Source organism: Quercus robur, chromosome 8 (genome assembly GCF_932294415.1).
Source record: "Quercus robur chromosome 8, dhQueRobu3.1, whole genome shotgun sequence".
Lineage (NCBI taxonomy): Eukaryota > Viridiplantae > Streptophyta > Magnoliopsida > Fagales > Fagaceae > Quercus > Quercus robur.
The window spans coordinates 21,537,329-21,546,446 of record NC_065541.1 but is presented as its reverse complement, the minus strand read 5'-3'; the positions used below and the strand labels follow the sequence as shown (position 1 = coordinate 21,546,446).

General features: G+C 35.5%; 1 pseudogene; it reads right to left on the bottom strand.

The window, feature by feature from the left end:
- Window positions 1-330: 330 nt before the first annotated feature.
- Window positions 331-5,140, bottom strand: LOC126694977 (potassium transporter 5-like; annotated as a pseudogene).
- Window positions 5,141-9,118: the final 3,978 nt, after the last annotated feature.

Below are 9,118 nucleotides of genomic sequence, written 5' to 3'. Positions count from 1 at the left end.
TTTTACTTAGGTGAGTAAGGAGACCGTCTCAACATTCACATTAAGTATTATGAATGTGTCACTCGGCACAAAAATTAAAATGAACATGACAAAAACTCAAGCTACAATTAGAAATGATTTGGATTCGATTTAGATTTTAGATTGTAAGCAAGGGTAACAACCTAGTTTATTACTTATCTAGGAATCAGTGTCTCAACAACTAGTTATGATCTTTTATAATTTATTGCTTATCATGGAATAACTTATTTGTACTCCGAACTAATAATTAAGCAGTCAAGCACATGCATTTAAAATGTCAAACGCAAAAACTTTTATCCATCCTTGCAAAAGTACATTTAAAATATTAATTCCCATTTCATGCCTTGAATTAGCACAATATAGCTAGATCCAAATTTTATTGTTATATGAAAGAAAAAGGAAAATACTACATGATATTTAAAAACTACAGTGGCTGCAGTGGCATCAAACACTACATGGTATTTGAAATGGTTTTTCATGCCATTAGCAAACCAAGTTGAAAGAAAATCACAACAAACTGATCAAAAAGTCTAGACCTCATAAGTCATCCCCACCTTGAGAAGACGATTGCGAGGAATCATGAAAACTTCATCTGCTTGTCTCACACATCTTTTCAACCAATTATAGGCATAGTTTATAGCTAACTTCTTCAAAAGGCTAGACCCCTTTGAAGCCATCACTTCATTTTCACCGATTAGATAAACAACATCCCCAAATTTTAGTGCATCATCCACAATTCCCATCTCTCTTTGCACCGTTTCTTCATCAACCTTTTCTACTTCTTTGTTATCAGCTAATTCATTAGGCTTGAGCAGATCATTTCATATGAACTCCTTCAATTGATTCACCAACATCTCTTTAAAAAACTCACACTCAAATCTTGAATCCTTATATCCATACCTCACAACACATCGGAAAATGCCTAGCTCATGATGCTCTATTCGTCCAAACAAAAAGCATTCCTCTAGAGGGACTGTGCTAATGGTTAGATACTTGATTGAAACAAAGACAAGAACTGAGTGTAAAAGCTGGTACATTTGCAACATAGTGGGTGAATATAGGGGAAATTCCATGGACAAGCTCAGTGTAAAATAGGGCAACACCCGGAACTCGATGGATGCTAGGATTAGAGGCTACCTCCACCAATTTACGAGTAGAAACTTTGTTTTCTAGTTCATTCTTGTACTTCTTCCAGTAGCCATAGTTCCATAAATACATAATGATCACAAGAGTCAAGGCAGACAATTGAGGAAGGTACCCTCCATCAACAAACTTGTAGAGTACTGAGCTCAAGAATAGGAATTCCAAGAGCCCTATAGTTAGAGCATACATGATGATCAAGTAGATGTTTGTCTTCCATATCATGACCATCACAAGGAGAAGCAATGGAGATGTGATTGTAAATACAAATGCCACTGCAATTCCTGTTGAAAGAATATCAAGAAAAAAAGTTGGAAAGACTTGCACATGTAGAATTCAAAAGGAAGCTAACAGAAAATGTTTTCATTCTTCACAACACAACATAGTAAAATAACATATTGATACAAAGAATACAACTTTAAGTGTTCGTTTGAATGAATTGTATGATGTAATTTAGTTGTTTATTATGTTTATTTAGCTTATGTACAACGTTTTGAAGCAACTTTTTCCTAACTTAATTTCAGAACCTAAAAAGTCAATGAAAATAAACTCTCATAAACAAGCACAAAAGACATTTTTTGACTACTTTAACTTCATTTTAGGACACTTCATTTCTTTGAAACATCATCATCATCATCATGGGAAGAGGATTTTGAATAAGGTTCTCTCCAGGTAATGCATGACGCTAAGCCACAAGGCTCTCAATATTTTTATAGCTTTTGAGTTTCGACAAGTCTTAATTCATATCAACATCCAAATAAATCCAAAAAATTGTACAATTGTTTTTTACTACCTCTCAGAATTCTAAAATTATATTAAAAAATAAAGAAAAGTTTAAGGTGATTTACCGTAAGCGTTCCCTATCTTCAATGTATTTTTGAAACCAAGAGTGACACCCACACAAGCCAGCATGAGAAGGGTGTTGATCTCTGGTACATAAACTTGCCCTTTGTATTTAGCAGATGTGTGCACTACCTTAACCCGTGGGAAACACCTAAGGGCCAAAGATTGTTGGACGATGGAGAAAGAAGTAGAGATTAACGACTGACTAGCAATGATGGCTGCCATTACAACCACAATAAACATTGGCCAGTATAGTGGTTCTGCATAAGAGAGAGTCATATGAAAATAAAGATACCACCTCAATATGATAGCAAGAGGAAAAAAAAAACCATATTATAAGGAACAGTAAACGTACTTGGAACAGAACTATAAAAGGCATTGCTAGCATCCTGATTGTGTTTCCGGAGATATGAAGCTTGACCAAAGTAGGCAAGAACAATCGAGGGAAAAACTATAGTGCATGAGCTTATTTGAATTGAACAAACATTGAAGTGACCAAGATCTACAAACAATGCTTCAGAACCTGACATTGTTTGACCAAGTTCACCACATGAGTAGCAACTATAGGATTAGTCCTAAACAAATAAGCAAAACTAATATTTTTTAGTTGACAATAGTAAAAAAGAGCATGAGGTTTAGGCAAATTTCAAACATATCCATTGTACTCTTGGTTTAGTGCTGTTATCAAGAATGACAAAATTGATCCCTTCATCACTTCTGTCAATTGTGACAATGAGACTAATGTTCCTCAGTAGTCAATAACATTAATTTAAAAGTGCAAAGAGACCTGTTTGAACTTAACTTAAACCTCCAATGAGTCTGTTTTGCATATTTCCATAAATTTAATGGTGTATGAAACTTCAAACAATACCTAAGACAACAGTCATTTGTTAGGACTATTCAAAGTAAGTTCATAGTCTTGGACAAGACATTTGTAGAAAATTTAAAGCATGTTCTTAATAAAGGAAACCATAAATTTGCAGTGAAAGCACAATCAGGGATAATTTGGGATTTGAGATGGACTGATAATGAAGATGGACTTAACCATTTTTCTACGAGCATTGTGCTTAAATCATCAAGGATTTTTTCTTATCAAAATTTACTATGATTTTAGAAATAATTCCAATCACTACCATAAATCGTATGTTTCTAAAGCTGAAACCTAAGACAGTAGCTATGCAACAAGTCCATCACTACATCTTATTTCTGTACATTCAAAGTGCTTAAACAATGAGATGAGATTATGATACACACCTATTAGGCATAGGATGACGCCTCCAAGAGAGATCCATGCATTCTTCTTATTCCTAATGAAATAGTCAACAATATACATTGGATTGATTGCCTTGATAACCCCTGGATCATGCTTCACAAAGTTGTACAGGCCAATAGTTTTGATGAAAAGAAACCAAATTGTTAGTACTGGAGCAAAACTATAGCCAATTTTATCTGTCCCAAATCTCTGAACTTGGAACAAAATAATCAAGATTCCTACTGAAATCCACATGATCGTATTATCAGTAAGCGCACTAGTAGCTTCCTTAACTCCCCCCACTGCTAACAATACTACACAAGGAGGAAATCATAAAGTAAATTATTATTCAGAATATTAGATACAAAGAGTTCATGAAATGTGAAGTTATAAATAATTGAAACTAAGCTAAATGAATTGAATAAACAGCTTAATTTTTACACCATCTCAACCAACAGTAAAGAGATAAGTAGGACTTAGGAATATCACTCTATTGTACCTGATATGCATGGTGTGAGGATGCCATCTCCAATCACCATGGAGGTGCCAAGCATGGTCATGAACAAGATGAAATACTTTAGTATTTGGTTACTCTCAAGCATAGATTTAATAAAGGATGCTCTCTTCAGCCGTCGGTTTGGCACATCTAGTCGGTAGTTAGACACTTCTTTGTCTTCAGCCTGCTGGTTGGGCGTCAAGCTGACCTTGGCATAGCGGCATATGAGAGAATATAGAGCGAAAGTTCCTCCTGCAACAATACAATTTCCATTATAAAATAATGAATAGTTTGATGACAATGTATTCCTTGCTAGCAATTCAATATATAACATATCAACACCATTCAAAGTTCAAAGCATTATTATTGACACACTAATATAGCATCACCCAATGTCATTTTTATTTTGTGTGCAAGTCTTATCATCAAGAAATATTAATTTCTTTCTAATTATCATCTAGCAATAAAAATGAGAATCCAAGAACTACAATAACTAATCTATTAAAACAAATTGCTAAGCATGAGAGAAGATTATCAATTACCATCTCCGTTATCGTTGGCTGTCAGCACAATGAAAACGTACTTGATCAAAGTAATTAACATGAGCGAGTAAAAGATTAGAGACAGCACACCAAGTATATCATCATTGTGCTTAACCCCAGTAGGAAAAATGCCTGGTAACACATACAAAGGCGACGTGCCCAAATCACCATACACAACCCCAATGCTCTGAAATGCTAGCTTCATTATGCTTCCCCAATCCAAGGCCTGCACTCCAACACTTCAAATATCATATTGGAAACGAAATAATAACAACAATAATAATTGGATTAGTTTTTTTTTTTTTTTTTCTAGACTAACTTATTAGTTTATTGCTTATCTAAAATTACATTAGTCCTATAATTTTTAGAATAGGCTATAGATATCATAAGAATAACAAGATAAACGAAAAGTAAAAAAGAGAAAACAAAAAATAATACCTGAGAAGATCCAGGGCCTTGATTGGAGGTGAATCTATCAGCCTCCAAATCAAAAGAATCAAGTCTAATAAGATTTTTCCAAGAGAGTTTTTTACATTTGAGACCATTGTGAATCCCAGGTTGATCAACTTCATGTTCTTGTTCTTTTTCTTCTACATGAATTTTTTCTTGTGAGCTTTCTTCTTCTATAGCATCAACACCCTCCATCTCACTCAAACTTACAATCTTATGACCTATCTAAACTCAGGAGTTAAAACTGAAATGAGAAAGCCCTTAATTAAGCAAGGTAATTTATAGGCTCTAATTGCCGATTAGTTTCCACCCAAAAAAAAAATTAAAAATAAAATCTTTATATCGTTGAAAGCTTAAATTATATCCTACTAATAACTGGTAAGTCCTAGACTTCTAGTCCTACTACTACTAGTAATCTTTGCCTAAAAAATCTACTCTTGAACACGCATCAACTATCTAAACAAAAGGATAAATATTACACTCAAATAATTTCGAAAATTACAAAAGAATAATTAAAAGTTTTTTTTTTCTCTCTCTCTCTCTAATGTAGAGGATTGAATTTTGTATTTTTATTTTTTATTTTTTTTATTTAAGTCTAAGGCTAATCCTGTTTCTTTTAGTTGTATTTGTTTTACTTCGTGGAAGGGACTGACAAGAAAGGCCTGGTTATAGATAGAAGTTAATATTTATGGCTTGCTTGATGATATCAAGTTGTACTCGTACATTTGTGATTAGCCACACTGAATTACCAGGGTCACACACACGGTTTCCACACATAATTTTTTAATTGGTTCTTTGTTTCTTAATCCACGCAACACAATCAAGTTGTACTTGTACATTTGTGATAAGCCACACTGAATTACCAGGGTCACACACACAGTTTCCACACAGAATTTTTTAATTGGTTCTTTGTTTCTTAATCCACGCAACACAATGCCACTCATATTTACTATTCTGGAAAGGCGTTCTTCCCATTTAATTCTCCCAGTTCCTCTTTTTCTTTTTTCTTTTTTCTTATATTTTATTAGTTAATACAATCATGTGTTTGAATTTAATTAATTAAGGAACCTAATCTACAAAATTAAATTTAAGTTTTGCCTAATTGTTAATATTCAATTATGTGCTACAATAGTAATAAACAATTTTCTAATATAAAAATATACTTTTACTTTATAATAATTCATTGATGATTTATAGGTACGTACAAAATAATTGTGATTATATGTGTTTTTCTTTATATTTGGCAATAATTTAACTTTTTTTTTTTTTGGGGGGCTAAATGCTTTATTTTTGAAGATACATCTTCTATACTCTATGCTATTAATAATAAGATGATGATGATGATTCCTGGTTTGGGGATTGACCTTTTTCCTGTCCCAAAATACCCTCTCACACACCTTATTAAGTCTTGAAAATGTTTAAAGAATAGAGTCAACTAAGTAAAATCATTCAATTTTGAATTACTATATTTTTAAAGATTTTTTGGAAATAAAAAAACACCTAAATTTTATGCTTTTATTTTGATCTTTTAATATTCAGGTAACTGCAAAAATCGACTCCCATTCAACTCACCGCTGTTTTTTTTTTGTTTTTTAACCCCAAAAAAAAAAAAAAAAGTCCTGCACTCTTTCTTTTTTTGAAAATGAATTCAAAAGTTAATTTCATTGTGTCAGTTTTCAAGGATAAATACAATGACTAGGTCAAAAGGGCATCAGGAATCAAGGGTTTCTCATGGTAAAGCCCTTGGTTGAAGGCAGCACGAGAAATTACACATTTCTGGGCTCATTTACATAGCTCATGGACCAGAAATTTTAGCTTCTATATTAACCCAGGTGGCCAGGCCTTAAAAACAAAGAAGATAAATTACTAGATGCACATTGGGCTTAAGAAAAAGCAATGCCATACAATTATGTAGGATATTTTTACTAGCCCTGAAGTTAAATTACTAGATTTCTTGGGCAATTTGAGGCATTTTTCACCATTATATTGAATTCAACCTTTAAATTTGTTTAAATTGATCGCTACCTACCAGGAGCAATACCATACAATGTTAGGACAGTAACTGGAGCTTGCAACCATATGATACAGTGAGATGTCTGAATACAAATAGAGGCGAGCAATGCTACATACACAAATAATTTTACAATAATTTAGTTGGCAAATTTTTACTAATTTTTATTTGGACCCACTATTAATATTTTCTTTCTACTTATCACTAACAATCTGTATGACTCATATCAACTGTTGTAAAAAAAAAAATTCAATTGTTTTATAGACTTTCTCGGACAAATAACATATACTACGATTATATATCTATCATCCCGTCGCTCTCCGGTCCTAGCCGCCTTGCACCCCCTATCCTGCCGTGTGTCCTCCTGTCTTTCCCTTTTTCTGGGCTTATCCTCATAGGCCAGCAGTGCATCTTCCGCGTTCATATACTTGGTGGCCTTGTAAAGCACATCTGACATGGTCTTCAAATCGTTCTTGAAAACAGGAACTTACCCTTTCGTAACCTATTAGTGAATGCTGCCACGAGTATCTTGTCATCCGCCTTATCAATTGAGAGGACCTCCTTGTTGAAATGGGTTATGTAGGACCTCAGCGTCTCGTCCTCCCGCTACTTAATGTTCATCAGACATGTAGTAGACTTCTTGTATCTATGCCCTCCAATGAAGTGCGAAGTGAACTGGGCACTCAGCTCCTTGAAAGTACTGATAGAGCTAGGCGTTAACCGACTGAACCAAATTCTCGCAGCACCCTTCATTGTTGTAAGGAAGGCCCTACACATAATTTTGTCTGCAACTCCTTAAAGATGCATCAAGGTCTTGAAGGTCTTCAGGTGATCTAGAGGGTCCTTGACTCCGTCGTAACTGTCTATATGTGGCATGCGGAATTTATTCGGCAGAGGGAAGCAATTGATGGAGGCAGTGAACGATGAGTCGGTTCAGTTGAATAGGTTGTCAAGATCGCTGGATACTCGTCCCTTAAGGGCATTCATCATGACTTCCATCTGCTCCTTCATTGCCTGTATCTCCGCGACAATAGGTGGAGCCGTATCCATGAGGGTTGGGAGGCTTATGTTTTGTCGCTCCGGTCTGCTTGGGGCGTTACTACCCTCCGATCTCTCCTGGTTCCTGCGATCAACACTGGAACCTTCTTGATCTTCTTCTTGGTTTCCCATCGCCGCGTTCTTTTGTCGCAGTTGTTCCTCTAAGGTCTGGTTTTGTTTGGTGAGGCACTCCACTACCGCTGTAAGGGTCAAGACCTGTCTCTCTAGGGCAGTAGGTTGTGGCTCGTCTTCCTGAACGTTGTTGGTGGTCGCCATTAAGCATGTAAGTACCATGCAGCCCTTTGTCCGGGTAGAGTTTGTATGGCCTACAAGCTGCAGTTACGATGATTCCCACAGACAATGCCAACTAATGAAGCCGTAAATATCACCAGTGAGCTACACGATTCTCGCACACTCGTAACGATATCTGCACAGAAAAGAGAGAAGTCCTAACAAAGAGCACCGGTGTGGTGTTGGCCGAATACCCTCCGAAGGTCAAGTTAGAACTATTCTCACAACTCTAGAGTGCTAAAGAATGGTAAATTATGCGTACCTTGGTTTGTGAGGGTATTGGGGCTTTTATAGTAGTAGAAGGTTGACCTCTCTTCCTTGGTGTAGAAGTCCTTTCCTTATAGGAATCCTCTTGAATAATCCCTAGCGTGATAAACAAGACTTCTTCCTTGTAGAGAAGATCTTTATGAATGCGCGTAACCTCCGGAATCCTCTTTGTGCTAGGATTCTATTTACCTTTGGATTCTAGGGTGATTTAGCGTGTGTCGCAAGTATTTCCCATCTAGGGTTTCTGGCTGCCATGTGGGCACATGGCTCATTCCTGTTGTATTTGTTTATGCGGGATCTATTCATAATGGACCTTTGCATAAGTTGGGCTTGCCCTCTACCGGCCCATGGACATGGGTCCGTCAGGCCCTTTTCATGAAGATCTGTCATCCTAGATTTTTACCCTCTTTACTCTTTGTGCTTCTGATACCTGTCAAATTGCAAGATCTGAAACTGACACTCCATAGGTTTGGTAGTAACATTATATTCTCCAATGGACTAAGAGATCCTTATAGTAGTGGCGGGTAAACAAAAAAAAAAAAAAAATCAGCTTTTCATTTTAGTCATTTTCTTTGGAAGTTTGTATTGCACCTACTTATTTGTTTGTCCATTTCATATCATAGGGTTTTGGAGAACATATCAGAAAACATCCTTGCTGTCACTACAATTAATGGTACTGATCATTTCCCTAAAAGGATTGTTACTAGTAACAAAAAGAATATGTATATATAAAATTAAAAAAAATTAAGCAAGCAAAACAATGGTCAAAT